Source organism: Aythya ferina (genome assembly GCF_964211825.1).
Source record: "Aythya ferina genome assembly, chromosome: 1".
Classification (NCBI taxonomy): Eukaryota; Metazoa; Chordata; class Aves; order Anseriformes; family Anatidae; genus Aythya; species Aythya ferina.
Window position 1 is genome coordinate 89,633,987 of NC_140296.1, and position 23,785 is coordinate 89,657,771.

A 23,785-nucleotide genomic window follows, 5' to 3' on the forward strand; every position below is an offset into this window, starting at 1 on the left:
TGGCCAAGTCCCAAGGCCGAGCCGTTAGCACGGGCTGGGGCTCCCCGGGCACCTTCCGCCGCGGGCACGGGGCCGCGGGGCTCGGGGGGGGGCTTGGGGCCGGGGTCGGGGCCGGGGTCGGGGCCGGGGATGGGGCCGGGGCCGGCGGGGAGCGCGCGTCCCCCCCAGCGCCGGGCGCTCCCGGCGCTCGCTCGCGTTATTGTGGAGCGTTTTTATCTTCACAGTCACATCGGCAGCTAACGAAGCTCGGCGGCTGCAGCCCACACGACTTTGGTTCCCTGCATTTATCCTTCAATAAAAGCCGATTCCTTTATTAGAAACAGGAGACGTGTCTCCTACCGCCCCTATCAAATCCCAACTGGCGAGGCGCAGCCGACACCTCCCCCTCAGCCCCCCCCCCCTGCCCGAGAGGGGCAGGCGGCACCACCCCACGGCCCGCATCCCCCCCTCTACCCTCCCGGACCCCCCACCGAGCGCATCCCGCTCCCCCCGCCGACCCCCCCAGGGGCCGGGGGCAGCCCGAGCCCCCTCCCCGAGCCCCCCCGGGCTGGAGCAGCAAAGCCCCGGCGGCCCTGAGCAACCAGCCCGCTCCGGCACGGCACGGCACGGCACGGGCAGCCACCTCCCCCCCCCAGCCTCGGCTCCTTTACCCCCCCCGCTCCGCCAAATCAATCGCCCCCACCAGGCGCACCCACACGACTTTCGTTCCCCTGCATTTATCGTTCAATAAAAGTCGTTTCCTTTATTAGAAACAGAGGAGACGCTTCTCCCACCGCCCTCACCTCGTGCCCCCTCCGCGGGCGCAGCCGGCGGCCCCCCCTATCCACGTCCCCCCCCCCTCCCCGTCCCCCTTCCCCCCTGCGCCGAGCGCAGCCCTCCCCGGGCCCCCCCCCCTCTCCCCTCCTCGCTCCCGCCGCCCCCTAAAAATAATAACAATAACAGTAATAATAATAACAATAATAACAGCCGCCGGCCCCGGCAGCCGCGGCAGCCAGCCCCCCCATCCCCCTCCTGCGAGCCCAGCCGCCCCCTCCCCTTCCCTCTCAAATCCCCCAGCGCTCGGCGCAGCCAGCCCCCCCGCCCCCCCGCCTTTCCCCAGGCGCAGCCAACGACCCAGCAAATCCCCTCGCCCGGCTCGGCACGGCCCCCGCCCGCCCCACGGCTCCCCCCCCCCCAACACACACACACCCTTTGCATCTCCCCCTCCCCGGGCACCGAGCGGGGCTGCGCGGCGGCCGCGTGTGATGCTGCGAGCGGAGCTGCCGGCCGGGGAAAGGCTTCCCCGGGGTGCCGAGACGGTGCTCGGAGGATGCCGGCCAGCCGTGCCGAGCCGTGCCAAGCCGTGCCGAGCCGTGCCAAGCCGTGCCGAGCCGTGCCGAGCCGTGCCAAGCCGTGCCGAGCCGTGCCGAGCCGTGCCGCGCCCCTCCTCCGCGCTCCGTGGAGAGCGCACCGCGGAGCTCGCCCCGAGCCGAGGAGGGGCCGGGACGGAGCGCGCTGTGTAGCGCATTAAATGAATCGCCTGGGCTCCGGAGGAGGCAGGTGATTCTGCCCGACACAATGAGGGGTTGTGAGCGCTGCGGAATAAAGCGCCCTTCATCGGCCCCGGGGGGCGGCGGGGCCCCGCTCCGCCACGGCACCGCCTGGCCCCCGGGGGAGCCCGGAGCTCCCCGGCGCCCGGAGCCGCGGCGCCCCCCGACCGCGCCCGGAGAAAGGGAGGAGGCTGAGGGGGTGCTGGGGGGCTGCAGCCGGTGCCCACCCCCCCCGGGGAAGGCCCCCTGGGAGGCAGGGGAGCAGGCGGGGCACGGAGCCCCGTCGGGCACGGCACGGAGCGCGGGGCCCCCGGGCGGCGCTGCCCGGGTTGGGGCCGTGGCAGGCGTTGTTTTCCTCGGAGAGCAGAGGAGGAGGAGGAGGAGGAGGAGGAAATCTCCGGGTTTTTAATGAGGGGGTGCAGCGGGGCTGAGCGCTGGGATTACACGGCGCGGAGCCGGAGCTGCGGGCTGTGTGTGTGCGCGCAGGGCTGGCCGTCCCCGCCTGTCTGCCTGCTAATCGCACGTTTTCCGCTGTTAAAAAGAAACCGAGACGCTGTGGCCGAGCCCAGCGCTGTCTCTGTGACTGTGACATGAAAAGATGGCGCTCTCTCCCCTCCCCCAGCCTCCCTCTCGGCTTACACTTCCTCCCCAACAGCTTTTGCCTTCCAGTTTTTTAAAGCCCTCTTTTCTCCTTTCCTTCCCCCCCCCTCCTCCTCCGGCCGGATACCGCGAGCTTCCCAGCCGATCGGTGGGTCTCTTGTTATTGCGGCGATTATTTTTTAATTTTTTAATCATTCTTTTATTATGAGTATTATTATTATTATTTTTTTAATCTCTAACCTCGCTCTCTTCGCCTCTCCTTTTTCTCGGAAACCTCGCTCTCCCTCTCTTTATGCCTCGCTCTCTCTTGTGAACTTCTGCTGCTAATGGGAGGCAGTTTGCAAGAGGCGGCGGGGGGGGGGGGGGAGAGGAGAGGAGAGGAGGAAAAGAAGAGGGGGGGGCACTCACCCAGCCGCTTCTCCCCCACCCCTCCTATTTCCTCCCTCTCCCCCGAGGCAGCCGGGGCAGGAAGGCGAGCCGGATCGAGGGCTGTGCGTGCCGGGGGGGCAGGAAGGAGGCTCCGGGAGGTGCCGGCGACCCGGTCGCGCTGCGGCTGCCCCCGGGGTGAGGGGGGGCGGCTCTGCGGGAGGCATTCCCGGCGCTGGGCTTTACCTGGCCTCGTATTTTACGGAGCTGCGCGCCCCCGAGGTGGTCCCGGGTCCCGCTGCGAGGCAGCCTCCAGCCCCTCTCCCCGCGTTTCATCGCCAGCCCGCTCCAAGTGTTAAGTTTTTTTTTTTTTTTTTTTTTTTCCCTCCCCCCCCCATCCGTGTTTTTTTTTTTTTTTTTTAAAGCCTGCAAATTAAATTCAGCGCCGCTCTCTCCTCTTCTTTTAGTGCCTGTTATGCTAATGGCACTTAGCGCCGGGGCGCTGCTCGCCGGGGATGCACCGAGGCCTCGGAGAAACGAGCCGCAGGCTCCAGCTCGGACCTTCCCCAGCCGGCGGCGAGTTGCGAGCGGCTGCCGAGCACCCGGCAGGGCGCTGTGCTCGTCCTGGGCGGGCTGCTGCCGCCTGCCCGAGCTCATTCCCGGCCGCTGAGTCCCCGCCGGGAGGTCAGGGTGGCAGCGGCGGCTCGGTGCGCGCCCGCCGCTCCTATTTGCCTAGCGCTTTGCATTGCGGGAGGCCAGGGAATTTGGTAATTTTTCCTCCCCGCGGACGGTGGAAATGCAAAAAGGAGAGCTGCTGTTTCTAGGCAGAGACGCCCCGGCTACGGGGAGCTGGCCGAACCTGTCTGCCGTGCTTTCTGGAGAGGAGCCGGCAAGCCGGACACCTTTATCCATGGCTGGTGGAGACGTTCTCCTGGGCGCCCGCTGCTTTTATCGCCACCTAACCCCTTCTTGCAGCCCCTGCCCTGCCCGGGGCCGCCGGTGCGGCCGGCTGTGCCCCCAGGATTGCCCTGCCTCGCCGCCAAGGAGCGGGCACGTGTGGCTTTCTCCAGCGCCTCCTTCCTCCGGCGCGTACTTCATCTATTCGTTATCAAGGGACGGTGTGTGGAGTGACTGAGCCTAATAAGTTGTCCACTTGTTCATTTCAGGAGCATTGATTTCTGGTTCCAAGGCACTCTGTTCTAGCACTGGCTACAGCTGCGGGGCATTTCGCAGCTGGTCTTTCGCCTAGACAAATATCAGCGAGAATGCGAGCGTTATTAGCCACATAAATAAATCATTAACGCGCACGCAAATGTTATTTCAACCTAACTTCCAAGGAGAGGCCAGCCCAGCGGGGCAGGACGGAGCTGTGCATCGTGCAGGGACCCGCCGGGGACCCCATGCAGCCCGGCCGGGGGTCGCGGGCAGGGGTCGGCACCCCCTGCGTGGGGCCGAGCAGCGAGGCCGATCTCCGCCCGCTCTCCAGCTCCAGATTGAACATTAACAGGGCCGGCGGGCCACAGGCCTCACCGCCCAGACCTTTGTCTGCTCTCTGAGGGCCACGGCGGGTGCTTTTCTCCCCGGGTGTGACCATGACCACACATCTCAGCACCGCCAGGCTGGCCGCAGCTGACTTGGCCAAGCGCCGAGCGTGCAGGCACAACCTCCCGGAGCTGGTAGCACCAGCAGGAGCGAGCACCCTGCGGTTCTTAAACACGCAGAAAAACAGCAGGACTGACATTTGCTGGGGCTGCTGCGCCTCCCACCAGGGGCTGGTGGCTCCTGGCTCCCCGGGGGCAGCGGTGGTGGGAGCGGGGAGTAGGGAGCGGGGAGAGGCAGCCGCCGCCGCCCGGGCTGCGCTCGCCCTGCCCCGTGGAATCCCGCGGGTGCCAGTAAAGCCCTGCCTGGGAGCCCTGCCAAGGCGGCCTGGCTTTGATATTCCGCACCACGGCCGCTCCTCCGCTCGCTCCTCATCACGCAAACGCCAGCTCGCCCGCCCCGGCGCTCTCCGCAATAAACACCGAACGCATTTCTCCGGGCTCCCAAAGTAAATATTGGATGGGGGAAGCGGGGCTGCGCCGGGCAGGGGGAAAGCTCCCACTTTTTAGCACTTAGCAACCGCGGGGAGCGTTGAGCGCGCCCTCCCTCCCCGAGCCGGGCTCGGTGTGATTTACTTTCTGGTTGCGATGCAGATATTCGCCTGTCAGTTCAAGGGCAGGACAGAAACTGTGCAAGCGGAGTCTTGCGAACGGAAATCTCCCATTTACGAGGTTCTGCTCCAGCACCAAAAGCCACCCTCCAGCACCTTTGTTCTGCGCGCAGCTGCTTTCATCCCCCCCGCCCCAGCCGCGTCTCCCTGCGACCCCTCTTCCCCCCCCCGTCTCCATTCCCAGCTGGATTCCCGGCCTCTTCCCCACTGACCCCGGGGGGGAGGCGGCGGGGGCCGGGGGGAGGGGACGGGGAGAGGTCGATTATGAGTGACAAGGCGCATGATAAGAGCCGAAGCGACAGCAAAGCAAACAGGAGCGCTGCCTGCTGCCTCGCAGGGCCCTGCCGCGGCCGCGGGAGCCGTGCCTGCTCCGTGCCAGCCTCCGCACGCCTCCTGCCTCCTCCGGGGCCAGATGAAACACGTGGCGAGCCCGCACGGTGCCGTACTCCCGTTCGCCTCCCCCGCTGGCTTTGCACAACGCCGTGCTGTCCACCGCTAACCTCCCCTCGCCTCCTCGGTTCCCCGCTGGCCATCGGGGCCGAGCCGTGCAGGACGAGCCCCCTCTCCCCGGGGAGGCTGCACCGGGCCAGGCTGCACCGGGCTGGCGGCTCCGGGAGGGCCGGGGCTCGGTTGCACCCCTGCTGGGGGCTGGGGCAGCCCCCCCAGCCCGGCCCTCCCCGCTGCCGAGAGCCGCCGGCGTTTTCAGCTCTAAAATGGCTGAAAACGGTGTCCCCGGGCATCCCCGCCCGGCACGGAGCGGGGCGAGCCCCAGCGCCCCCAGCACGGCGCTTATGGGAACAATGGGGCCGGCGCCGCCCGGTGTCACCGGGGGAAGTGCCCGGGGGCAGCCGGGGAGGGTCGGGGGGCCCGCGGATCTGCGAGGTGCCTCCCCGGCCGGCTGTGCGAGCCTGCCGTGCCCTTTAATCCCTTTATCCCCGCTCGCCTGCGGCGGGGCGAGCCGCGGGGCCGGGAGCCCCCCGCCAGCCGCCCCGGGGAGGGGACGCGCCGCAGATGTCGCCGGGTCGGGGCGGGGACCCCCTCCCCACCGGCACCCCCCGGGGAACCACCGGGGGTCCCGTCCCCCCCCCGTGCCGTGCCCCGGGCGAGGCGAGGGGCAGCCCCCGGTGCGGTGCCCGGGATCGGCAGCCAAACGCTCGCCCGGCCGCGCTCCGAAATCCGGCAATTATGCAAATGTCCGGGATGCTGTCCCCTTTGATCTGAACTTCCTCAGGATGAGCCCTCCGCGCTCCGGAGCACGAAAATGCCTCTCGGACACGGAAAGTGAACTGCCGAGCTCCTTTCATCCCCTTTTGTTGCCCGCTGCGGGCTTCGCCTCCCGAGCCCGGCGTTCCCCAAACGCCGCCAAACGGGAAGCGAGGGGCTCCCGGGCACGGCGGGGGGCCACCCCAGGGACCCCTGCCCCAGGGACCACGACCCCAGGGACCCCGACCCCAAGGACCCCGGCCTCCAAAGACCCCAGCCCCGGGCAGGGATGCTGCGGGATCGGGAGCAGCCGGGGCTGCGGGTTGTCATGGCGCGGCCAGGCGCCTTCCCGAGGCTTGTGCAGCCGACGGGGTCGTGCCCCGCTCGGGGTTCACCCCCCCGGAGCCCCGGCTCGGTCCCGCGGAGACCCCAAAATAAACCCCGCGGGGCTCCGAGGAAGAGCAGGCAGGAGAAGGGGGGGGGGGGGAGGAAGGAAGCGCCCCCCCTTCGACGACAAGAGCTCAGTCCCCGGGGGACTTTAAACTCCATCTTTTGTTGCGCTCGTTACCACCTCTCCTTTCGTTTCTGGCAGCCGCGATTAACGAGGCGCTGAGCGCACCGCGGGGGCAGTACGGCCGCGCAGCCGGGGACGGGCTTTTCGGGACTCCCGAGGGCCAGGGCTGTTTATTTGGGGTTGTTTTGTTGCCGTTTGAGGCTGGTTGGTTTGCGCTGTTTGTTTGTTCCGTGGCGTTTTCCCCCCCCTCTCCCCCCCCCGCCTCCTTCTAAGAGATATTGAGAAAGTTTGCGCTGTCTTGGAAACTACTCCCCCGGCGTGAGGAGGATATTCTGGCCATTCGCTGGAGGCCATTTTATGAAGCCTGAAGGAGGTTAATTTCAGGAACACGAGGAATACGAGGTGTCTCCTTTTCCCTTCCCCTGCCATTCATTCCAACAAGCTCTGTAGGCCAAACGCTCGCCTGGATGGGCGATGGAGTCCCATCCACACCAGGGGTGAAAATGGATGTGCTCGTTCCCAGCTCTGTACGCACAGAAAGAGAAAGCCTATAACATACCTGTGACACAGGAAGGGGTGCATTTAAAGGAGGGTACAGAATAAGGGGAGTATCCTTGTCCTACGCAGGCTGCCTATTCTGTTTTGCTGGGATTCAGATTGCGTCTGGCCAACCATTGGTACAGACAACTGTGGTACTGAAACCGTGCCACTGCAAAACAAAGCTGAGCAAATGGAAGAAGAATTAGTCAAACTGCTTAAAAAATGTTGTCATGTTTGTTAACAAGCTGCTTAACTCTGGTGCCTAACAAACACTTGGAAAAGAAGTTCTTTTAATGAAGAAGAAAAAAAAAAAAAAAAAAAAAAAAAAGGCAATACCCAATACCCCTGCTTGCTTACAATTAAATGATGACAGCTTATAATGCATTTCTTCAAGACCTCCAGTAATATCAGGGCTCAGGAGACTTGAAATACCAAATTCATAGATTTTTAAACCAAGAAAGGACTGTTATGATCAGCTGCTCTGACCTGCTACATATCATGGGCCAGTGAATTTCAGCCAGACATTCTTGTATCAGACTCATAAATTCTGGCTGAGCTTTTAGCCTGGCATCCAATCTTGCTCTGAAGACTTTTAAGTAACAGAAGCCCCGCCGCCTGCCTCGGTCGTTCCAGTGGTTGTGTCCCTCACTGTTTTTAGAAAAATGCCCCCAATTCTGCTCAGAATTCATAGAGCTTCATTTTTCTGAAATAGGATCTCATTATGCCTTTGTCTGCCACATTAAAGAGATCTCTGCTATCAGAAATCTCCCCATAGAGACACTTAGGGCACTTAAAGACTGTGATCAAACCAAGTCATAGCCTCCTCTTGGATAAATTAATAGATGGGATTTCTTTCGTCTTATGCAATAAGATGTGATTCCCAGGCCTTGAATCACTTCTGGAGCTCTTTTCCGATCCCACATTAATTCGCCAATGTGTTTTTGACATGCAAACACCACAACAGACCTGGGCGCAGCATTCCCGTAAAGGTCTCACTCAAATCATAAGCGTTAATAGCATCATTAAGTTTACTTGTTTAAAATCCTGTGCGGATTACCTTTATAGATGGCCTTAGCAACACCAACTTTATTAAAAGCCCATTTAAAAAGTCGCCTGTCTTCATGCAGACTAGTGCTGTTCATCAAATTCACAACGCTGAGCATCGCTTGACCAAACTGCAGAGCTAGCTTCGTTTCTTTAGCGAGGGCTTTTTTCGGTGCTTCATCAGCCCTCGCCTTCAGCAGAGCCTCATATTTTTTCTTTTGTCTGCAAGAAGCCACTGCTGCATATTCCTACAACGGCACCAACCCTGGCTATGCTCTATCAGAGAGGGGTGTGCACAGAGCCCTGCTGCACAGTTCCCTCCTGTGCCTCTTCCCCTCCTGCAGCACCAAAGCCCCCCGTTAAGCTCCCGCGAGGCTGGGGGTAGTTCAGCCCTTTCAAAGGCCGTGGTGGGTCTCAGTTTGGAGTCGCTCCTCCCCAGGTAGATCACAGACAGCCTCCGTTAGAGCTTCTTCAGCCACTGCAGACAGCCTGCTTTCACACCCGAGCCCATTCCCTTTCACATGAGTGTCTACTCTGAGGGATGTACTATATGTAGGGTACAGCTGTCCCACCAAATACCAGCGGAAGCATGGCCACTGAAAAAGAACCAGGAGCTGTCCTTCCTCTGCCCATCCTGGCAATGCCCATCCATTTTCCAAGCTTTCTCAGCTCCTGAGGTAGCCTAGCCGTGCAAATGCAGCCTGGAACGGCAGGATCATGGAGGGACCAAGGTCCGTGTGTTACAGAAGAATTGACTGCGCTGCCCCAGTGCCTTCCTGATCTCTGATCTTCTCCAGCTACGCCTGGGGCTTCACACAAAACACTGTGTGCCAACTTCTCTACCATCTCACCAGGTGCTGCAAGCCCAGGCTCTGTTCTGCACAAGAGGTGGCCTGAGCTGTGGCCGAGCTGCCCTGAGTTATTTGTGTGAGAGGGACTCCCAAAAACCTCAGCCGGAGCTAGGGCTTCATCGTCCTAGGACTCGTATAAGGAGGGAGAAGCAGTCTGTGCGCCAAGGATCTCTTCCCATATCATTTGCACCATCAAAAGCAGAAAATCACTTAGGACAGACACGATCTTGAAAATGGCTGGGCCTCAGCTTCATACACGATCCCTGTGCTTCCTGGCACAGGACTCATACCCGAGCAACACTCATTTACTTGTTTTTCTACCAAACGATGGTCTTTTTCTGAAGATATTCCCTAGGCCCAGTCAGAGATTGACACCAGTCTTGATGTCGTGGTCACACACCAAACCAAAAGTGCTTTTCTCACTGATGTTTTCCAGCTCGTTCAGTTCCCAGGCTGTCCCCACTGCCACCTCTGCCCCAACGGAGGTGGCAGCACATGCTGGAGCCTGAGTGAGCAGAGTGGGTCCACCTTCGAGTAGGAAGGCAGCCGTGACCTGCTTAGGAAAGGTGTTCCCATATGGGAGTCGTTCTCCCTGTGCAGATTAAGGGGCCGATTAAGGGGCTCTTACCCCATTTATTCCGCTACTGCCTCCAGGGACATGGTGCCGACGCAGCGCAAAGCCCGTGCAGCTCTGCTTCTTGCCCTGGGGTGAGCTATGGTGAAGTCCCTGTTACATCAGAGGACCTTGAAGCTGCTGCTGCAACACCCAGGGAGGCCCGGTTTGCACAAACCACCACCGAGACGAGGGCAGCACGGGCTAAATTTTGTGCGTGTGCCCTGACTCACGTTCTGTGCCGTGCCGTGGCACCACACCTGCCCCTTTAAGCTTAAATTATCCACCATAAAATTATTTTTCCCATGACACACGGCACAGCCTCCACGTCCTGCTAGTAGCAGCCCTCCCTTCGTTTATCCTTCCCACGTGCCCTCGTTTTGCTATGAGTCAGCCGCGCTGGCCCTCTCTTCCTATGACTTACACTTTCCTACCTCAGAGGACACGCGTGTCAGAAGACATCTACGATGGCCCCGTTTCTGGGCATCTTCTCATACAGTCGGCACCGCTCCCTTTGGGAAGCACCACCAGATAGCCACCAGGTTCAGATCAAACCCCAATTAGCCCCGACGGTGAAAAAGGGAACGCGGAGAAGTCACCTTTGTTACAACAAAGCGCCCCGGAGCTGCACGTAATTCCAGTGAGCAGCACGTTACCCTCACTCGGCGTACCAAAATGCGATTTATAATTTTAAAAAGCGATAATTGGTCACAGCACCAGACCCACAGCTTTGAGGCAAGGTGTAGGGCATGACAGGACTGCTTCCTTTCCCCCTAATTTACCTGCAAAGAGGGCATGCTGCCCGGCTGCTCGCTATGACCTGCTCTTTCTTGCAGGCTGCCGCAGCCGGCCAGGTTTTGGGTCTAAGTGCCTGTTTTGGGGTCTGCTCTCCTCTAACTCCCCAAGGATTTTGTCATTAGCTTTCACGGAGAGCAGTACGGGGCTGGATGTGGAAAACCAATATTGACATTTCCTTGTTTAAATATCATACATCAGAGGGGGGTCACGGGAGCCAAGGCCACGAGAAAGGGTTCCCCCACAAGCTATTATTTCCTTTTAAAAAGCACCAGGGACCCAGCAGTCTCAACTGGGCCTCACACCCGCACGTCTGTCTGCTTCTCCCCGCAAGCTGGCTGGCTGGTGCCGGTGCCACTGGGCAAATACAGATGTTCAGGTCCTTTTCTTTCACCACGGGCCTCACTCACTGCTGCGCGGAGGCCTGGTGCTGAATGAATGCCTCATTTAAGCTCTCTTTCCACGGCTACGTGAGGCACGCCTCCCATAACGCGCTCACCTCGGTCTTTACTTGCAAAAACACACGGCGCTTCCCTCTCCGAGTCGAAGCAATCGGCACCCAAACTTATTTTTGGAATGAATTGAGCCAGCAGACCAGCAGCATCTGCAGAGCCCGCGTGGCCCTCGCCTGGGAGATTAGAACCGCGGGAGGGTAATTTTGCAGTTAAATCAATAGCGGCCTCGTTCCACACGAGGCTGATTTCCCTTCCCTCCCCTCCCTGCAAAGCCAGCAGTCCTACGTGGGTCGAGGAGAAGACGGCCCATCAGGTGTCCTGCACCTGCACCCGCTCTGCCCACCAGGGTTTGTGGCATCCTTTATCTCATCCCCACAGCCCCTAGCATGCCCTGCCTTGCCCCTAAGCTCCCCCCCAGCTCCCGTGTGCGAGTGCCTTGCTCGGAGAGCAGGAGGCTCTCAAGGTGTGATGCTGAGCCAGAAAAAAAGGGTTTTGGGGGACCGTTTGGAAAAAAAAAAAGAATCAGAGGAAGCAATGGAAGACATGCCCTTTCCCCACGAGGGAATGGCTGCAGGATTTCTCTTTTTTATCTAAACCCCCGAACGGATTTGCCCCTAAAAGAAAGATAATCCACATTATGTAGAAACAAAATTACATTCACATGAACACCCGCACACAAACACGCACTGTTCTCCTCTGACGGCAGGACACGGGCTCGGGGAGCGGTGGCTTCAAGGAGCCATGGCCAACAAGCCCTCAGATGGAGCTAGGACCTCGCCTGCCTCCGTGTGCCACCGGAGCATCTCTCCTTCTCATCCCCAATAGTAGATTTTGCAGTTTGGCTTCCCTTACTTGGGCAGGCAGGAACAATCCACCCTCTGTGCACACACGGCTCCCAGCACAGTAAAACTGCTGTCAGGTAACTCAGTCCTTGCGAACCCGGAGCGATAAAATACCACGAAATTTGCCCCACGCCTCCAAGGTAGCGTGTTGGTTCCCCCACTTCTCTCTTCTCACATCCTGAGCCTTACCCTAGCCCCAAATTTCTCTCCTCTGCCACAGCTTGCCTACCTTGCAGGGTCACCGCTGGCTGCTCGGAGCCATCAGGGTTCGCCCCTTCTGCTTTAGCAGCGCTCTCAGCTGTTTTGTTTCTGAGGCTTAGCAATCACCCCGTAAGAGCACTTCCAAGGAGATTTTAAAATGCCTTCGGGGCATCAAGGGACAGCAGCAGGAGGACTATCTGAACCACTTTGGTCTTAGACGTTTGGACTTAGATCCATCCAGGCATTAATTCAGTGAAAGCCAGACAGGATCAGGCTGAAACTGGCATTATGCACTGTTGGAAGCAAATCCAATTCACATAGTTTTAAGCACACGCAAACCATTTTCTATGGGGACCTGGAGTGCTTTACAAGAGTGCTCAAGGGACCAGGTGACTTTTAGCGTGGTGAATTTCAGCAGTGTAACCAAGGCTTAGTGCTGTGTCCACAGCCCTCCCCGAGGTAGGGATGACTGCAAAGGCCAAGCCACGAAGTTGGAAAAGGGTTTATTTTTTTTTTTCCTTTTCCACTGCCACTGTCCTTTTTTCTGCCTCTCGTTGCGTATCCCGCTTCCAGGGAAAAGCGCAGTATCGTATCACTGTGACACAAACCCTTGTTTTTCTCTCTCCAAAGACGCTGCAGGTACCTGGCAAGAGAGCAGCCCTGTGCAGAACTGACAGGGAGGTGAGGACACCCCGGGGCCATCCTTTGGCTACCGCTCCCCACCTTGCTCCAAGGTGTTGCTCCTAGCTCCAGCCCGTGAACAGGGAGGCCCAGGGCTACAAAGAGCAGTGGTGTCTAACACCTGTGTGACACCTCGCCTGTCACGGGCCTACACCACCCTTGTGGGACATGGCAGCTCTACACAAACCCCATCAGGCCCTCGGTAAACACGTTCCCACATGGCTTGCCACGAACATCCCCCCAAATAGGGAAGAACCTTGCCTCAAACCAACCCCAAACAGTTGCAGACACACATGTATTGACAAGAATCACCCCGACACCTTCACGCACTTTCTGAATGCCGCGTGTGTGCCCTTTTGCCCTCCCACCCCCAGCAGCCCGAGGCTCAGCCCCGTGCCATCAGCACCCCCGGTCCCCGTGCTCCGGCCGGGGCCTGTCCCCGTCTCCCATCCCCTGCACAGCTCTGACACCAGCCACGTCTGCAGCACCAGAGCAACCGCTTGAGGTGCAGCAAGGGCACATGAGTCACTTTCCTCCTCGCCAGCACTGTCTGCTCCGCTCTGCTCTGCCGGGGATGACACAGTGCTCGCACTCACTGCTCCGAAGCAGCTCTCCAAGACACGGGGCAGGTTACGGGTTCCTGCCTCCCTCCGGCTTTTGAGCTTCAGGAGCAGTGTTTTGTGCTCAGAGGGCCTCGCCGTCTGCTCGGCACTGCCAACTTGGTGCTCCCCCCTGGCTCCCCTCAGCCCCCCAGTGCGTTAAACCTTCCTGGGGGGCTGAGGGAGCGAGGCAGCAGCGCTGGGGCTGGCAATCACCCCCGGGGGCTGGTAACAAGTGTGAAAGCAGCTGGCCTGCGAGGTGACACTGGCACAAGGTGACACTGGCACGAGGTGACACTGGCACGGTGCTCCTGGGGCCACCCGGTGCGTCCCGCCTGCTGCTGCCACCCCGACCCCGGCCCCTGTGGTGGGGACATCCCGTGATGTCCTGCCTGGCCGAGGGCAGGGGGGGCGAGGGCTGCATCCAAGCTATTTCTTTTGCTCGTCCCTTGGCCGTAAGTTCCCCCGTCCCTCTTTGTTTTATAGCCGCTCAAGTTTACTTGCAGAATTAAGACAGATTTGGGGGGGGGAAGGGGAGGAAGGGGGTAGGAAGCCTTTGTTCTCCGGAGTGCGCTTGTCTTACTTTTGCATCATGTGGCCTGAGCAGCCCCCCCACCCCGCCCCGGCCGTATTTACTCTATCTCGAGTGAGTCCTTTGAAGGAGAGGGCAGAGCCGTCGTTAACCCCCTGCGCGCCTCGCCGGGCCCTCGGCCTCCGGAGCCGGCCCCCGGTGGCGGCGGGGACGAGGGCCGGGGCCCCCGGGGTCGCCTCGGTGGCCGGGGTCGCCCCCCTCTTCCCTCCCCTCCCGTCCCACGCAGCCACGCGTGGACGCGGCCGGCCCACGGCAGCCGCGGGGATCCCCGAGGCCGGGCTGCTGCCGGCGATGCCTCCAAACTCGAAACAGCTGCCGGGCTGCGCTTTGGCCTGCCTGCTAAAAATCCGCCGATCTCCTTTTAATCTGTTTCATATTCGCAAATTAAGCACTTAGCCTAGGTAATAAATCACGCGGCAGTTTACGAGGCGAGCAGGAGACAAACAAGTGGAAAGGGAAAACAACCGCCTCGGAGCGCAGCACGCGAAGATGCGACCGCCGAGACGAAGACGCGCTCGGGAGCCTTGCCCCAGCCCCCCCGGGAGCCGGCAGCCCCCCGGAGGCAACCCGGGCTCCCTCCTTTGTCTGTCTGTCCGGCCGGCACCTGGCAGAGCCGGCAAATATCGAGGCAGGATGATGGTAGCAGCCTCGCCTCGCACACCCACGCCGGCCGGCCGGGCGGTGGGAGGGATGCTGGAGCACAGAAGTGCGGGGGGGGGCATCCCGCAGGGGCTGCTCCCCGCGGGCACGCAGCCGGGGCCGGGCAGAGGAGCCCCCCGGGGCTCCGCAAAACACGCGTGGGGCCGCTCCGCCCCGCTGCTGCCGGCCCCGGGGGGCACGGAGCAAGGGCCCCTCTGGCGGAGGGGGGCACCCCCGGGATGCCGAGGGAGCGAGGGCCCGACCCCTGCGGCCGGGGAAGGGGCCGACACGCTGGGGGAGCCCCCCTAAAAGCCAGCCGGGAGCTGCCGGAGGGGGTCGGAGCGGTGCCACCCGCGGCGACAGCGCGGGACTCCCCGGGGGATTCTGGCCGGGGGGAGCAGGAGAAGGCTCCAGACAAAAGAGCCGGCGCTGAGAGCCCTCCTGGCAAAGCCGCAGCCCGCCCCGAGTGCTCCGGCACGGACTTTTCTCCCCCCGCGGGGCTCCGCGCCGAGCCGAGCCGTGCCGAGCCGCCTGCGGGCGGGGAGCGGGGGGAGGAAACCAGGGGCGCGGGGGGGTCGTCAGCAGCCCCGGGGAGAGCCGAGGGTGAGGGTGAACGAGGGGAAGTCCCGCGGAAGGGAGCGCCACCGACCTGCCGCCGCGTCCACCCGCCGCGAGGTGCCGAGCCGCCGGTGCGGGGAGGCGCCGCCGGAGCCCTAGCTCAGAGCTCCCCCGAGCCCGGGCTCCGCTCCCCGCATCGCCCGCCAGCAACAAAGGCAGCGACCGGCGGCTTCTCCACTCGCCTCCCGGATCGGAGATGCCCCGCGCCCCGCTCCGCCGCCTCGCCCCCCACCCCCCCCCACCCTCCCCCCGCCTCTCTCTCGCTTCGTCTCCGCTCCGCCGACGGCTCCGGGCAGCTCTCCCCCAACCCCCCCCCCATCCCCATTCCCCCTTTCCCCGCCCGCCCTTCCCCAATTTTCCATTTTCAGGGACTTTGGCTCGCCGCCAGAAAATGTCAGGAGGGGATGAAACTTGACACAGGGAGCTCAACCCGGAGCGGTTTCCTCCTCCTCCCCCCCCCACCCTTCCCCTCCCCAATCCCCCCCCCCCAACCTCTCCCCCCCCGCCCCCGTCCCCAGCCCCCGAGTTAACTTTGAGACACTTTGGCCGTATTTCAGCTTGCGAAGGAGGGGAAATTGCGGGTCACTGGTGCATGGTCGGGCCGGGCGCTTTTTATTTTTTATTTTTTTTTATTATTTTTTTTAATTATTTTTTTTAATTATTTTTAATATTCAACTGTAGGCGCCGGGGCCTGAAGGCACATCTGCAGCCCGTGGCACTGCAGCGAGCCCCGGCTCCGCACCTCGCCCCCAGCCGGCAGGATGAGGCCGCGGGCTCGGGAAGGTGGCCAAGAGACACGTCGGGGGGGAAAAACCCACTCCCTCCCCCAGCCCATCTCGCTCCTGAGCTCCCAGCCCGGTCCCGGGGGTCCTGGGCAGCTCCGGGGAGCGCTCACCGGGAGGGCAGCGGGGCCCGGTGCTGTCGGGGGGCTGGGGACGGAGCCGGGGGGGGAAAGCTGCGAGGAGGAGCGCAGGCAGCGGAGCCCGTGCTAACTCCGGGGAGGATGCCTCAGCACTTTCTCTATTATGCATTTCCAGCACAAGGAAAGCTAATTCCTCCGCTGAGGGCCTCAATCAGGCATTTATTTGACACTCATGATGCATGAACGGCTAAACACTAGTCTAAGCGGAGGATCAGCCGCTAGTTTATAGCTCGCGAGTTTTTTGATGCAGGTGAATTATGTTGATCTCTGAATGCCTCGTATTCCTGGGGGGAGGAGAGAGGGCGGGGAGGGGGGGGGAGAGGATTGAGGAGAGGGAAAACGCGGAGGGGGGAAGCGTGGGGGAGCTCAACTTCTCCGAGCTCCTCTCCCGCACGCTGGGAAACTCTCCGGCCGGGAGCTTTGGCCGGCACCCCTCCTCGCCCCCAGGGCCCTGTGTTGCCCCCCAGCCCTCCCTAGTTGCCCTCGTCCCCCCCTATGAGCTCTGCAGAGCCCCGCAAGCATCCCTCCGGGGGGGCCACCGTGCGTGCCCCGTCCCCGCCGCGGCGGGGAAGCGCTCCCCGGGGGAACACGGAGCGGGGAGAGGCACGGAGACAACATGGAGGGGGGAGCAGGGGAGGAGGAGGAGGGGAGAAACCATATGGAGCGGCGGGGAGGGAGAGGAGGAGGGAGGCAACGCGCACGGAGCCAGCCGGGAGCGCCGGGGGTGGGAGCCCCGGGGCCGGGCGGCAGCGGCCGGGGGCGCTGGGGAGGGAGGGGGCGGCCCCGGGGGGGTCCCGGGGGGCTGGGGGGGTCGGGGGGCAGCGGGCAGCCCGGCCCCAGCGCCGCAATCCCGAGGCGGTTTGTGCTTTCTCCTCATCCCCTCCGCTCTTTTGCGAGCACAGCCCTTAATTCCAACCCCCCCTCCCCACCCCGGGGAGATATTTTTTTTTAATTATTATTTTTTTAATGTATTTTTTTTCTTCTTCTTCCTCCTGGCCTCTTTCCAACTGTTGTTCCAGGACCGAAAAAAAAAATAAAATAAATAATAATAACAATTAAGTAGGAGTCATGTCTTGTGACTTGCACAATCTCTTCTAACGCCTGAGTTCAATTTTACACAACATTTAATACAAATATTAAAAATCAATATATCAAGGGGGTTGTTAATGAAATGTTACAGTGAGTGTGTGTCACCAGATAGGATTTCGGTGGGAAACGTGTCTGATTTAGCAAAAGCCGAATGCCGTCGTGTTCTTAATCCTCCTGCTAAAAACAAAAGATAAAGGTGCTCATTAAATCATATCAAATCGAATTAAACTCTATCGGCGGGTCCTGCCAGCAGAACGGGAGCCTGGAAAGCAGGGGATGGAAAATGAATCTCAATGCATCTCTTGACAACGGAACAGGAATCGGAACGCATTAAAAATAAATCAGAGCGCTGCTGTAGGTCACAGCACGGGGATTAGGCTGCACCAGCATAATGGGACGGGAGGCTGAGAGGCAGGGACTACCCCGCAGGTACGTCCCGGCCCTGCCGCTGGCAGGGGGGAGCCGGCCGCAGTTTTTAAGCCGTGGGTCACACCAGGTCTGTAGGACAGAGGCTTCGCCCTGTTCAAGCAGCTTCTGGGCCGGCCCTTCCCCGGCTGGCTCTCAGGGCTGCAGCGTGCCCCAGCTCCTCGGCACGCTGCCAAGCCAGCGCTTTGCTGGCTGCCGCCTTCCTCCCCCTCGCTCCTTTGCACCTCTCCTTTTCCCTTTTTTTTTTTTTTTTTTTTTCCCCCAGGCTCCGGGCCTGTCCCCGCTCTCCCCGGCTCGGCAGCGATGCTCTCTCCTCTCCCCCGGCCCCTCGCGCTATTCAGCCTCTCCCCGTGACCCCTCGCAGGGCTTCTCCTGCCTGCCAAAAAGCTGGCAGCTGCCAGGGCGGCGGCGAGGAGCGGGAGCACGGCCGACAGCCGCCGCCGTCCCGCCCGCACCCGCCGTTGTCTCGGCGCCCAGCTGCGAGCCTGGCGCTCCGGGGAGGGGACGGAGGGGCTGCTCTGCTCCCCGCCGAGGTGTGGACGGGAGATAAGGGCGAGGAGAGGAGTGGGGCTCGCCTCGGGGGGCCCACGGCGTGCTGCCTGCCCTGTGCGCCGCTGGCCCGAGAAGCTGCGGGCTGCTGAGCAAGGCACAGCCAGGGCAAGGAGCCACACGCTCTGCTGGGAGCACAACCCAGCTGGGGTTTGCTCGTGGAGATGGTGGGGTTGCAGCCCTGTCCTCTGGGGGGGTCCGGGCCACGGCTTGTGGGTGCTCTGGGTGCATGGCTCGTCCCCGTGCCTCCTCCCGGTGTGCCAAGGCCTCAGCCCAGGCCACGCTCCCCTGTTTCTCTGCTGCCCCCAGTGCCCCGGGAGAGGGCTCTGACCGCGGGCTTAGCCCCACCGTGGGGCCAAGGTTCCCGGCCTCGCCCCCAGCTCTCCCGCCCGCCTTCCCAAGGCTGGCTGGAGCCTGCACTTGGACTTTGCTCTCGGCTCTCATGCTCTGGCCCACAGACCCCAGCCACTTTGCCCTCCTCTCCCGAGGGCACCCCAGGCCATTCCCTCTCCCCACAGCCTCCCAGCCCATGGCGAGCCCTCCCTGCCGGGCTGCGGTGCCGCGCAGCCCCCTGCCCAGCTCGGCGGCCACCTCTCGCCCCCCGTGGGCCCGCGGGCAGCGGAAAGCTCTGCGAAACCCGCAGCCGGAGAGGAGAGCTGGGGGGGGTGGGCTGCGCTGCAGGAGGCAGCGGGAGGCTGATACGCAGCACCCGGGCGAGCTCGGCACCGAGCCCGGAGCGTGCAGCAGGAGCGCGGCGCCCCCAGCGTGCGGCGACCGGGGCCGGCCCCGCCGAGCCCTGCCCGGCCCCGCCGAGCCCTGCCCGGCCCCGAGGCGGAGCGGGGGCCCGGGGCTGGCAGCGGGGTCCCCCCCCCCCGGGAACAGCTCGGTGCCGGCGCTCCTCCCCGGGGCCGCCCCGGGAGCGGTTGTGCGTGCAGCAGCGCCGGGGCGCGATAAACAACGGCGGCCAGCGGCCCTCCGCCCGCTGCCAGCACGGTGGCACGGCGCCCGGAGGCAGCTCCCCCCTTTTCTCCCCCCGGTTCTCCCCCCGGCCCGGGGCCGCGGGGTCCCTGCGCTCTGCCCCCGGGGGCGGCGGGGGCTCCGTGCGCGCCCCCGCGGGCTCCTCTCGCCGGGAGCGCAACTCCTGCTCCGACCTGAACTCGCAGCCGCTCTGTTTGTTTATTTCCCGGCCGCGGTGGCCGGCTGCCAAGCACGCGGACCTTTCCTATTAAAAACCCATTTTTCTTGCCCTGCGCGGAGCGGCAGTTTGCTCGCCGCGCTCCGCTCTGCCGCGAAAAGAAAGCGCGGCCGGGTCCTCCCGGGGGCCGGGGGCGGGGGATGGAGCCGTGCCTGCCTCCCTCTCTCCCTCCTTCCCTCCCTCCTTCCCTCCCTCATCCCTCCCGGGGCTGCCGGGGGCTCCCGGGGAGCCTCCCGCCGCCGCCGCCGTGCCCCGGGCCGCGGTGACCGCCCTCGCTCCCGGCCGAGCCATTTCCTGCCCTCCGGAGCCGCGGCCAAGCGGTAGCCGGGGCACGGATGGCAGCGGGGCTGCGGGCTGGAAACCCCAAAAGGAGGCGGGGGGCGGCGGCCGGTCCCGTGAGCCGTGGGGGCAGCGCAGCCCGGGGCTCCCCAGGCAGGAGACGCTGCGGGTGCGCTGCGAGCCGCCTGCGGCACCCTGGGGTGCCCCTCTCTCCCCTCGTCCCCCGGGAAGAGCTGGGAGCCGTCCGAAGCGAGCCGCTCGTAGGGCAGATACAACAATAAAGTATATTGAAATAAGTCTGCGGTTGGTGAGTTTCCAGCGATACTTAATGGCACTCGCAGTAAACAGTCACTCTCTGTGCTAGCGGGGAAAATCATCCAGACACAAGCACATTCCACCCTCTTTAGGGCTCCCTGGCTGTTATTATAGTTATTGCATTACTCTGGTGTAAGCCTTTTGTAACTAAGCTTCTATAAAGCCCCGCTTACAAGCACCCTGATTAGAATTTTCCTTGCCAGTAACCAAAGGCCACCCGCTTTCCAGTGCTATACAGAGGGAGCCGTCAACAGCCACCCCTCTGAATGTGCGCTTTGTTCCTGGCAACAAGGAAACGAGTGGGCTTCTATTGGGGAGAATGCAACCCTTCTTTTAAATATCACACAGCGAAAGCTGATGGGGCACCGGGCTTTGGGGGGAGAGAGACGCGCCGGGGTCACAGGAGCCCGCTGCCACTCAGCCGACAGCCGGGGGATCAGCGGGCTGATCCCGGCTCAGCGGCGGGAGGAAGGAGAGGAGGCCTGGAGAAAAGCAGGACGCCGGGGAAAATTGCCGGTGGGGCATCACACCCCGGCCCCCAGCTCCCCAGGGGCAGCCGGTGGCGATGGGGAGAGCCCTGCTCTCCCCGGGTGGCTGCAGCCCGGCAGCGAGCAGCGATGCCGCCGGCCTCCTCCGCAGCCAGCCTGCTGCTGCGAGCGGCCCAGGGCCCGCCTGGCCGGGTGCAAGCAATTACTTTCATACGTCCAACATGTATGTTAGTGACATTACTAAGGAGGTGAGAGCTTGGCGCTCGCAGGGCCGAAGTGCTGGGCTTTCGCTTTCATGCAGGATGTGTGTAACACAGAGTCTTTTCTCAGCTCGCCTGATTTTTAACTTCCTCCAAACCTCTCTCTTTTTTTTTTTTTTTTTTTTCTCTGCTCGGAGAGCAGCAACGAGAGACCGAGAGGAAACACGCTGCTGCTGTGCAAAATGTGGACCATGTGTGGGAACTATTTACTCAGAGTGCAACTGCAGGCACCAGGCGAGGGGCTGGCAGAGCCGGGGGGCGGCGGAGACAGAGGCTACGTCTCTCTCGCTTTTTTTCCCTCTCCCCTAAAGCCCAACCACGTCGCTGTGTGTGTAACAGTGTGTTTTAGTGACTTTCTCGCTGGGCATGTTTTGTGTTTTTTTTTTTTTTTTTAATAAGTCCGAGGCTTTCGCGATTTGCTTTTGTGTTTGCCCACCTCAAGCCTCTGCGGGCAAAGGGTTAAATCTTCGGAGCAGTGGAAGGAAGCAGCTGAGTTTCAACAAAAAAAAAAAAAAAAAAAAAAAAAAAAAGGTGGGGGGAGAAGAAAGGAGCAGGAGCGGGGAAGAAGCGAGGCGAGAGGGCTGCACGGTCCCCTGATTGTCCCTTTGGCTGCTGTGGAATAATAAAAATAATTAATAACAATAGTAACCCCCAGCCTTTCTTTTCTATTTGGCTGCATCAGGAAGTGCCTCTGGCCTTGAAGCTCCCTATTACCTCTCTTCCTTCCACCCCCCAGTCCTTTCCCTGGGAAGTGAGAAGAAAAAGGTCTGCAGCTGACAAATATTATCCATCCTTTTCATCGATCGGAGCATATACAGATGTGATAGCTTGATGTACCCTGCAAACCGGCTGATCCATCGCTTTCTCCCTCTCTCGCTGGCTCTGGTTCGGCCCCCTCCTCCTCCCCCTTTGTTCTCCCCCCCCCCCCCACTCCGCCTTTCCCTCTCTTTAAATAGATTTCAAGGCGCTGCCTGTTGGAGAGCAGCTCTCCAGAGAGAGCGAGCTATTGCTTCCCTGCCGATAGCCTTCCCCCCCACCACCCCCTTCTTCTTCTTCTCCGGTTTCCAAACAGAAAACAATCCCCGGGCCGAGGGACCTGCGCTGGGGTTTCGGGGAAGGAGTTAAACCGGCGGCGAGCGAGCCGCAGGAGCGGGATACGGAGGCAGCACGGGCTCGTCCCTAGCCCTGCGCACCAAAAATAAATAAATAAAAATTAAAAAAAAAAAAAAAGGCAAAGAAAGACGATCGCCCCGCGCGGGCTGCTGTAGCAGGCACCCGCCATCGGTTTTTCCAAAGGTTAGCCGAGGTCCCCGGCTCTCGCAGACGGGAGGCGTTACGAAACCGCCTTTGTATGTGCGGGCGCTTACATAAAGCGGGGGGGAGACGGCGCCGGGGGAGCGTGGAGCCTGCCCCGGCTCGGGGCTGCCCCGGGTGGGCGCCGGGCCCCCGGCCCCGGAGGAGCTCTCGGGGCGACCCCCGCGGGCGGCCGGGCCGAGGAAGGGGAGCTCCGGGGAGCCGGGACCCGGCCCTGCCGGGGCGAAAATGGAGCGGGAGGAGGGAAAAAAAAAAAAAGAAAAAAAAAGAAAAAAGTGCCGCTGGGAGAGATGCCGGGCTCTGCCCTCCGCGTGCCGGTGCGAGAAGGAGTTAAAGGCAAGCTGCTTTTTCGATCGAGCTGCTCGCTTCCCCGAGCGTCGGAAGGAGCGGCTTGCTAGAAAGCCGTCCATCAGCAACCAGTCCAACCTGCCCGTGATAATATGCGATCAACACCAAATCACCCCCGCTAGGCACGATCCATCATCGCTCCGATGCGACGGGCCCTTGTATGGCTGTGTCTACACGGGGGGCGGGCGGCGAGGGAAGGGGAGGGAGCGGAAAGGGGAGAGCGAGAGCGGGCGGGGGGGCCTCGGCAGCCACCGGAATGGGGCTCGGAGCCCCCCAGCCCTCCCCTCCCCGGCTCTCGGCGAGCCCCAGCCGGCGGAGCCCGAAGTTGCGCGGCCGGGGCCGAGCGGGGAGCCTGGCAGCCGGCCCCGCCGCCGCCTCCGCCTGCCATCAGCCTCCCTTCCCCCTCCCCGCTCCTCCGGGGCCAGCTTGACTGGCGTAAAATTAATAATTAATCGGGTGAAATTGATTAAAGGGCTCGGCGCGCGATGGGGGCGCTCCGAGAGCCCTTCCCCTTTCCCAGCCGCTGCCGGGGACTCGCCGCCGAGCCGGGGGAGCTCCGGCCCGGGCAGGAAGGAAAAGGGGAGGAGGAGGAGGAGGAGGAGGAGGAGGAGGAGGAGGAGGAAGGCGGCTGCAGCAGCAGCAGCAGCAGCAGCAAACGCCGCCGGTGCCTGCGGGTTGCGACCGAGAGCGGCCGCGCTCGCAGCAGCAGCAGCAGGCGGGGGCTGGCCCCGGGGCTGGCTCTGCTCGGCGCAGCTGGGTGTGCGAGCGTGTGTGTGTGTGTGTGTGTGTGTGTGTGTGCGCGTACAAAGCCGGGGCCCGGGAGCTGCCCGAGGGCGGTGCTCGGCACCGCAAGGCCAGCCTTCCACCCCCCCTTCCCCTCTTTTTTTTTTTTTTTAATTTATTTTTTTTCTCCCCCCCCCCCCTCTCCTTGCCGCGCTCTCGGTCTCCGGCACGGAGGCAGCGGGGAAGCGCAGGGGCCGCGGCCGGGCCGGCACACGCCTTCAGCCCGCAGCCCCCGCCGAGCTGGGAAAGGGTTAAACGGGGGATGGGAAGCGAGGGGAGGGGGGCTGCCGAGCAGCGCTGAGCGCAGGGAAACCACAGCGCACCTGGGCTCGGCTCGGGAGCCGGAACGAGCCGCCGCCTCCTCCTCCTCCTCCTCCTCCCTCCCTCCTTCCCTCCCTCCCTGCCTCTCTCCCTCCCTCCCTCCCTCCCTTCCTCCAGCTCGGTGCCTGCCTGGCCCGTATCGCGGCTCTATCTCTGCAGCAGCGGGAGCTCAGCTCCTCCGCTCCTATCAGCTGCTCCTCCTAACCCCAGTGACCCAGATAAGCGCGGCGGCCTCACCCCCCTCCCGCCCACCAGCACCACGGGGGGGGGGGAGGACGGGGACCCGGCCCGGCTTCCTCCCCGCCCCCGGCACGGCTCGGCCTGGCCCGGCCCGGCCCGTCGCCTCCAGCCCCGGGGGGCTCCCTTCGGCCCCTGTCCCCTTGTCCCCGACCTCCGACGGGGGGGGGGCACCCGAGCTGGTCCCGCATCCCCCCCCCAAGCCGGGCCCTTTCGCCCCCCCAGCCCAGTGCCCCTCCTGGCCCGCCCGGGGTCATTGTTCGCCTGCGCTGAGCCAGCCCGCCGTCAAAATACTAATTAAAAGCCAAACAAACACCCCGATCCGGTCTTTCCTGGCCACGCGGGTCGGAGCCACCGCAGCCCAAGTG

The 23,785-nt window shown here is 62.5% G+C and overlaps 1 protein-coding gene and 1 long non-coding RNA gene across 2 annotated transcripts in view; one reads left to right on the forward strand and one right to left on the reverse strand.

Annotated features, from left to right (window-relative positions):
* BCOR (BCL6 corepressor) overlaps positions 1-15,063 on the reverse strand; it is a 73,057-nt gene extending 57,994 nt beyond the window's left edge. The window contains exon 1 of the mRNA XM_084515794.1: positions 14,923-15,063. The gene's annotated coding sequence lies outside the window, so the exon portion shown is untranslated. The remainder of the gene's footprint in view (positions 1-14,922) is intronic.
* Positions 1,227-3,802, forward strand: LOC311437870. The gene is made up of 2 exons (XR_014693773.1): positions 1,227-2,277; positions 2,963-3,802. It is a non-coding gene; the product is annotated as an uncharacterized lncRNA (long non-coding RNA).
* Positions 15,064-23,785: the final 8,722 nt, after the last annotated feature.